This window comes from Serinus canaria, chromosome 25 (assembly GCF_022539315.1).
Source record: "Serinus canaria isolate serCan28SL12 chromosome 25, serCan2020, whole genome shotgun sequence".
Classification (NCBI taxonomy): Eukaryota; Metazoa; Chordata; class Aves; order Passeriformes; family Fringillidae; genus Serinus; species Serinus canaria.
This window is the reverse complement of record NC_066338.1, coordinates 2,605,339-2,613,131: the sequence shown is the minus strand read 5'-3', so window position 1 is coordinate 2,613,131 and position 7,793 is coordinate 2,605,339. Positions and strand designations below refer to the sequence as shown.

Sequence of the window (7,793 nt, the reverse complement as noted above, 5' to 3'; positions counted from 1 at the left end):
GGACCTGTTGGATATCCCCAGATTCCTTCCCCAAACCCTGCAGAAGCAGGGAGATCCTGCCATGTCTGAGTAAAAATATTTTATTTTTCACAAAAAACATATGAAAAATGGTGATTTTATCTCTCAACCCTTTAGGTCTTGCCTGCCACACCTCATATCACTCTAGAACAGGGGATTTATAAACCTTAAAATCCTTGAGAAAAATAACATTCACGGTTTCATTTTATTTTGGTGTAGCCAGGACTCTGGTCTTGTGGGATTTGGTGATGTTCAGTGGGAGCAGCCCAGCAAAGAAAAATTATGAGCAAGGGAAGGGTAAATTCTGCACAAGTTAAAGTCCTCAGAACAAAGAATCTGCCTTGCATATGTGCTGCAAGGGAGATTAATAAATAGCATTATCGTAATCTCTTTATTTATAACAATGACCTCTTGCATAACAAAGCACAGACAAATTATGGAAAGTAAAACATTTTGAAGCAACAAATCCATGTTCCAGAGAATTCCCTGCCACAGGAGTAAATCCACTATTTACTCTTAGAATTCACTTTCTGGTTCAAACCTAATCTCCTGTTTGAGTTCACCTGACACCAGCTAGAGCTTGGGAAATGTTCCTCACTCTGCTGATGCCTCCTTTCATCCCAAGTCCCTTTCACTGCTGTTGTCCTTCCTCCTTGAGCATCTCCCCAAGTGAGTGCTGCAGGTGCCAGAGCAGAGCAGGTGCCCTGCAGCCCTGGAGAAAAACAGGAGTGAGGTAGGTGTTGCCTCCATGTCTGAAATGCCTCCAACTGAGGACTCAGCCCATGGAAAGGGACCTGGAGCAGTTCCTGAGGGACTCACACCCCCTCAACCCATCTTCCCCAGGAGCTTTTTCATCAGGTTTTCTCTTGCTGTCTCTTCCTGAAGCATGAGTGATGGAGCAGCCAGGAGGGGCACCTGGGTCAGCCAAGGTCACCCATCCCAAACCATAGGCAGGGGCATCTTCCACAATCCCAGGTTGCTCCAAGCCCTGTCCAACCTGGCCTTGGACACTTTCAGGGATGGAGCAGCTGCAGCTTCTCTTGACAACCTGTGCCAGGGTCTCACCACCCTCACAGGGAGGAATTTATTCCCAATATCCCATCTAACCGTGCCTACCCTGAGCTAGCCCCTTTTGGAGGTACAGGGGAGTGGGCAGATCTATGGGTTATTTTAGAGAGCCTCAGGAATTTTGGGAGGGTTCTGAGGGTTTATGGGGCATTTGGGGACGGAACTCTATGGAGCATTTTGAGGGGATTCTGAGGGTATTTGGGATCTACCAGGGAGTCTGTAGGGGATGGAGGGGGTCTCTGGGGTTTTGGGGGGGGCCACAGGACTGTATACTCCAGGTGCCCAAAGTCCTCTCAACCTGTTCTTCATCTGATAGGATTTATCTGCACCAGTCAGGGAAGCTCACCACACAGACTCTGTTCCCAATTCCCACAAAATTTTGATGTGCACAACACGCAGGAATGCTTTTCCTGCAATTTCCCTGGCTCCAAGAGGGACCACGGACTGGCACGAAAAAGGGCGGGGGGGCTTGTGCATCCCCCACATCGGCAATTGCAGTTTTGATTCAAATTTTAAGTAAAGGCTGAACTGTTGCTGATACTGCGACAGGGTCTTTCTCTACATTGTCGTCATCACGCCAATTCCCAGGAGACACTCGAAGGGCGCTTGGAGGCCAGCTGGGGGTGCTTGCGGGATCATGAAAGGGTCTGGAGGGGCGCTCAGGGGGCGGGGAGGCAGTTAGAAAGCACTCGGTGGTCCGAGGGGACACACGGGGGGCATTTTGGGGGCAAGTAGGGGAACGGGGAGCGGGCGGACTTCGGGACTCTAAGGGGCACTTGAGGGTCAGGAGAGGAAAACTGGAGGTACTTACGGGGCTCCGGGGGGCACTTACGGTTCAGGGAAGCACTTGGGGAGCAGCTGGGAAGGTACTTTGGGGACAGTCCCGGCTCTGACGGCCCCTCACGGGCCGCGGGGCATGACGGGAACCGCAGTCCCGGCTCTATCAGCGTCCTACGGGGCCCCGCGGTCTTTCGGGAGTTGTAGTCCAGGAAGTGAGTAAACTGGCGCGGAACCAGCGGCCAATGGGAGGCGGGGGGCCCGCGGGATTTTGGGGGGCTCAGGGGAGCTTCTGACGCCCCCCATGACCCCCCACAGCGCACTCAGGCGCGGAGGGACACCAGAGTCCCCCCGCGCCACGTCGGCCATGTGAAAGTGAAGAAAGACAGGTGAGCCCCACTCCCAGGGGTTTGGGGTTCCCCGCCCCGATGCGCCCAATAAGCCCCAAGGTGCCCATAAAGACTCCCTAGTCCCCACAGACACCCCAGCGCTCTCCTGGGCCCCCCAAAACATCCCACAGAGCCCCGGACCGTTAAAGACGGTCCAAAGCCCAAGGGCCCCCCCCAAACCCCTTCCTGGACCTCCAATATCTTTCACAGATTTTCCCCAACACTCCAAGCATCTCCCTCCAAAATCCCACAGACCTCTTCTAAACGCTCTATAAACACCCAGTGCCCACCCAACCACTCCCGATTTCCACTGCTCAGAGCCCCTCCAAACACCCCACAGACCCTCACGGACCCCCCTAGAAACACCCAGCACCCCACCAACAGCTGCTTTTGAGCCCCCAGACCCCCTCAAATGTTCTTGGGGACATTTAGGGGGAGAGGGGATTTGGGGCAATCCCAATGGTGGGGAAGGTAAGGGAGGGAGTTCTGCGGGTCTCCCCACCTTCCTGGCGCAATTTTGGGGTGTCATTGCTTTATTGGCCCTACCATGGGCTGGGGGTGCCCAGGTGGGCATTCCCCACTCCCTGTGGGGGAGAAGGAGAGCAAACAGGGAGTTAGGGGGAGCTGAGGGAGGCGCAGGGGCAGAGCCCTGAAATCCGGGGGCGGGGATGTCCTACCGAAGACATCCTCTTATGGCCCGGCGGTGGCATCGCAGAATCCAGAGGAGGGGGTCCCCAAGAGGGCCTGGGGGGGGTGCATGTCAAAGGGAGTGGCAGTCCCACAAGTGTTCCCCCAGTTCCACAAGGGACTTGCTGAACCAGAAGTGTCTCCCCAACCCACAAGTGCCCCCTCAGCCCCTCAAGTGACCCCTGACTCACAACTGCCCTACCACCCCATGAGTGAACGCTCCTGGCCCACAAATGACCACCTTAGCCCACAGGGGCACCTCTAGCCCCACCAGTGACCCCCTGGCCCAAAAGAGAGCATCCAGGCCCACCAGTGACCCCTGTGACCCATAAATGCCCCCTAGCCCCACAAAGATGCCTCATGACCCTCAATAGCTCCCAGCCTTCAAGTGACTCCCTGGCCAAAAAGTGACCCCCATGACCCACAAGTGACCTTATGATCCTTAAGTGAGCCCCGTGTCCCTCAAGTGACCTGATGACCCACAAGTGACGCCCATGACCCTCAAGGGCTCCTCTGATGCCTCACTCAGTGGCTGCTGCCATGGCATCCCCTGTAGGGCATCACATGCACTGCTCCTGATTGGCTGTGGGGCCTTATAGGGGTCACGTGACCTCAAGCCAGGCCCTCCCCGACCCAGGGGCTCAGGAAGCGCCTCCCTTGCAGGCCTCAGGCCATCCTGGGACTCACATGATTTCCAATATGGCGCACACCGCAGAGCCCCGAGGAAGTCATGTGACCCCCAAAATGACTCTTGCAGCAAATGCGCATGGGACTCTCGCTTCCCAGCGGGTCATGCCCCCTGGTGCAGGGGTGCACTGCAGCTGCTGCTGACTTGCTGCGGGGCATGGTGGGAGTCACGTGACTGTGAGTAAAGTGCCCCCTGCAGGGTATCCAGAGAGCTGCTCCTCATTGGCCAGAGGGTCTTGTGGGAGTCATGTGGCCTCCAACGTGGATGATGCCACAAGGGTTCTGGGGAGACGGCCTGCGCTGAAGACGCCCCCTGGTGCTTGCAGAAGTGTCTCCCGATTGGCCATGGAGCCTCTGGTGGGTCATGTGACTGCCAGGGCCCCGCCCCCTGCAAGGTCCTGGGGGAATCACGTGACCTCCCCGGTGGCTCTTGCAGGGAACCCTGGGGAGCAGCAGAGCCCAGCAGGGCCCTGCCCCTCAAGGGCGTGTCCCAGCGCTGGCTCCTCCCCTTGGCACCGCCTCAAGCGCCATTTCGACGAGGGGGTCATCGAGGGTGGAGCTGCAGGCGGTAGAGCCGAGCAGAGGCTTCGCCCCTTCTGGCCCGCGGGGGCGGGGCCTGAGCAGGGCCTGGCTGGTGGAGGGAGGAGAGGGTTGGGAAGGGGCGAGGACCCCCGAAATATTGACCCTGCACTGACCCCGCGGGGCTGGTGCTCTCGGGAGGAGTTTGAGGGGCTGCGGGACGCACTTGCGGGCACAATGCGGGGTCCGGGGGATCAGCTGGGATCGGGTGAGGTAGCTGGGGGTCCCCGAGGCGCTCTGGGGAACACTGGGGCAAGGGAGAGAAATGGCAGGCGCTTATGGGTCTGGGGCGGCATTTGGGGGTCTGGGGAGCAGTCCGGGACGACACTGAGGGAACGGGGGAGTAGGCTGGGGCCTCCATGGGGCACTCGGGGATCCCGAGGGACACTTTGAGGCCTGGCTGCTCTCCCACCTCCTTTGCACCATACACTCCGTTCGCTGCTCCAGGCTGAGCCTCTGCAGGAGGTATGCAGGAAGTGACAGGGGGCCCTCCCGAGCCCCCAAATTCCCCCCTCGGTCCCCTCCGGAGCCCTCAAGCCTCACCATCTCCATCGCCCGCGCTCTCGTGTGGTTTTGCCCAGCGCTCCGAGCTCGGGCGCTGATTGGTTCAGGGCGGGGACGGGCGGCGCTGAGGCCAATGAGAGGCGGGGGAGGGAGAAGGCGCTTCCCGAGTGCGGCGGGAGAGGGGTGGGGGTCCGCGGGAGCGGTTTGGGCATCCGCGGAGCCGTTTGGGGCCTCCGGAGGCACCGAGGGCGACCTTGGAGTCGCAATTGGGGTCCCTGGAGGGGTTTGCGGGTGTGGGGGCGCTGAGAGATGCCCAGGGAGTTCTGGGAGTCACTGGGGTTGTTTTGAGGGTCTCAGAGAGGTTGTTTGGGATCCCCGGGGAAAGGTTTGGAGTGGAGGGGGGCTGGAGTGGTTCTGGGCGTCCTAGAAGGGACTTCGCGGTGCAGGAGGGTCGAGGGGGTCCCCATGTGGTTTGGGAGGCCCTCGGGGTGGTTAAAGTGGCAGAGAGCTGGCATCCCTCTGAGAGAGACCCCCAATCTCCCCATGGACCCCCCCCAAATCTCTCCTAGGAACTCCAAACCCTCCCAAATCCCGACAGGACTTTCTCAGCTCCCCCTCTATACGTAAGCCCGTGCAAGGGAATGATACTAAAATTGGCTGGCAAATAAACTTTCTAACACATTTTGAAGCATTAGAAAGCAGGCGTTCTTTATCTGCGCGGGACACACTGAAGGATTTCTCCATTAATCTGATGTGTGAAACTTTGCCAGAGGGTATGGTCCTGGAGGGACCACAAACGGGTCTCTGGTGGTCATATTCATGGAATGTTTCCGTAGTACATATGACCTTTCCTTGAATGTTTTCCTTGAGCATGTCCAGTTACATAACTTGACAAAAACCCCACTATATTCCTCATTACCTGCTGGTCCACTGGCTCCAGCTGTGCTTGTGATCCTTTGTGCATACCTTTACATCCTTTCAGCTTTTCTGCCAGTTGTCTTTAAGCTCCATCCAGCACCTTCAGAGCAACTGAAAATTTCTCTTCTCTGTGTCATTTATCAGGAGCCCCAAAACCCTTCCAGGGACCTCAATCTCCCTATAGGGACCTTGTGGTTTGGGATGTTCAGAGGGCTGAGGGCATCCCTGGGTAGTTTTGGGGGTCCCTGGATGGCTTTGGGGGTGGGTCTCTGAACAGTTTTGAGCATCTCTGTGGGGTTCAGGGTTTCTCCATTTTTATGTCTTCATTTTAAGACAAAAGCCCTTTAGTTCCCTGTTTGTCGTTGTCTCACCTGGCTCCAGGTGGTTTTCTTCAGCTTTTTCAGTCATTTGGACCAGAATTTCCCATTCCCTGGAATACCCTGCTGGGACTTGGGTCATTAATTTTGGGTAAAAACATATGGACTTGGCCTGTCCTTTCCCTGGTGTCATGGGGCCAGAGGCTCCCGTGGGGACAGTGATTCTGAGAGTTCAGAGAATTTGGGATGATTGCTGTGGGTCCCACACCTGTTGTGAGATCCCTGTCACTCACATCTATCAAGTGTCCTGTGGGTTCCACTCCCATCATTTCCCATCCCTGACAGGATTCAGCTGCCAGCTCCCAAATTCTCTGGAACTGTGCGTCATGCCCCCCTCCCCCAATCTCCATCCTGAGATTCTGCTGAATCTGCTCAAATCTCCATGGTTTGACTGTGGCTTGGGTATTTTTTATTTGGTATAAAAGCAGTGACATTGGGACAAACACTTTGTGTCTGCAAGAGGCCCGGAAATTCAAGAGCCAAGAAGCTGGTGAGTGGGGAGGCTTCATTCCCTGTTTATTCCTGGTTTTCCTTATTTTATAGTGACGGGCAGGACTTAAGGATTTTTTCTGCCCAAATTTCAGATTTTTTTACCCTTTCCCATCCTCAATTTTATGACTTTTCCCCCCTTTTCCCCACAAGTTTCATATTTTTTCTTCTAAAATGTTGAGTTTTAAACACTTATTTCTCCATTAAGAAAAATTAAAATTGCCCATTTCTCCCAGATCTCAGGGGTTTTTCCTTTTTGTGCACTTTTCTCCCAAATTTCGGATTTTTTTTTCCCGCATCATTCTCAAAATTTGGCGGGTTTTTTCTTCCCCTTTTTGAGGCCAAATTGAGCATTTGTGAGGGTTTGTAGGGGGCAAGGCGAGTGAAGGGTTTTCCTGAATGTTGAGCCCCATTTTGATCTGAATTTGGGGGATGTTGGGCAAAAAGATACCCCATTTGACCATAACTGGGGGGGGGGTGTGTGTGTGAAAAAATTCATCCTTTCCATGAAGTTTTAGTGTGGATTTGGTGGAAATGGGGTATTGAGGTGGAATCAAGGGCAGGGGTTGGTGAGAGCACTGTGTCAGCATTTTTAACCACATTTTGACATGGATCTAGGTGATTTTAGTTCAAATTCATCTGTTTTTTGAGTGAATCTTGAAATAAATAGGGGAGGAGATATTTCTCCTTTTTAATGCCTTTATTAAAAATCAGCTTGGGTGCAGAGAACTGATGGGTCATGCTCACACCACCGCTGCTCCCAGGAGTGGGACAAAAGAGGAGGAAAAGTGCAACTTTAGTCGGCTGGTCTGCAGGCAGAGCTGGGGCTTCCATCCTCATGAGAGCACCAGGAGATGCCCAACTTTCTGCTTTGATATTCGGGATCCTCTTTCTAGCTGACCTCTTAGGTTAGGGTGAAAGGTAAAAAGGGTCTCAGCAGTCACTGGATTCTGTTCCTCACATCTAGACATCACTTTGATCTCTTAATTTTGTGGTGGCTCATTGTTTTTAGGGGTTTTTCTTGCTAGGTTTGGTTAGAGGTTTCCTCATTTGCATGGCAACCCCATTGGCACCTCCTCCTCACAGTCCTGGGTGCCATCCTCCAGGAGGCAGCAGGGTGGTACTCGACAAGGGATTTCTAACCATCAGCAACAGGTAGTTAAAGGAAAACTATTAACAACAGGTGATTACAACATGAAATTATTAAAAACAAACAGTTAAAACTCCAACTTGGCAGCGATTGGTTTAACTTGTGAACTCTGCAACCTTTAAAAAAATGGACAACTTTTCTACTCATAAC

General features: G+C 54.3%; 1 long non-coding RNA gene across 1 annotated transcript; it reads right to left on the bottom strand.

The window, feature by feature from the left end:
* Positions 1 to 390: 390 nt before the first annotated feature.
* On the bottom strand, positions 391 to 5,424 carry LOC127060444 (uncharacterized). The gene is made up of 2 exons (XR_007779504.1): positions 3,627 to 5,424; positions 391 to 2,996 (listed from the first exon to the last, which is right to left on the bottom strand). It is a non-coding gene; the product is annotated as an uncharacterized LOC127060444 (long non-coding RNA).
* Between the last annotated feature and the right edge of the window lie 2,369 nt (positions 5,425 to 7,793).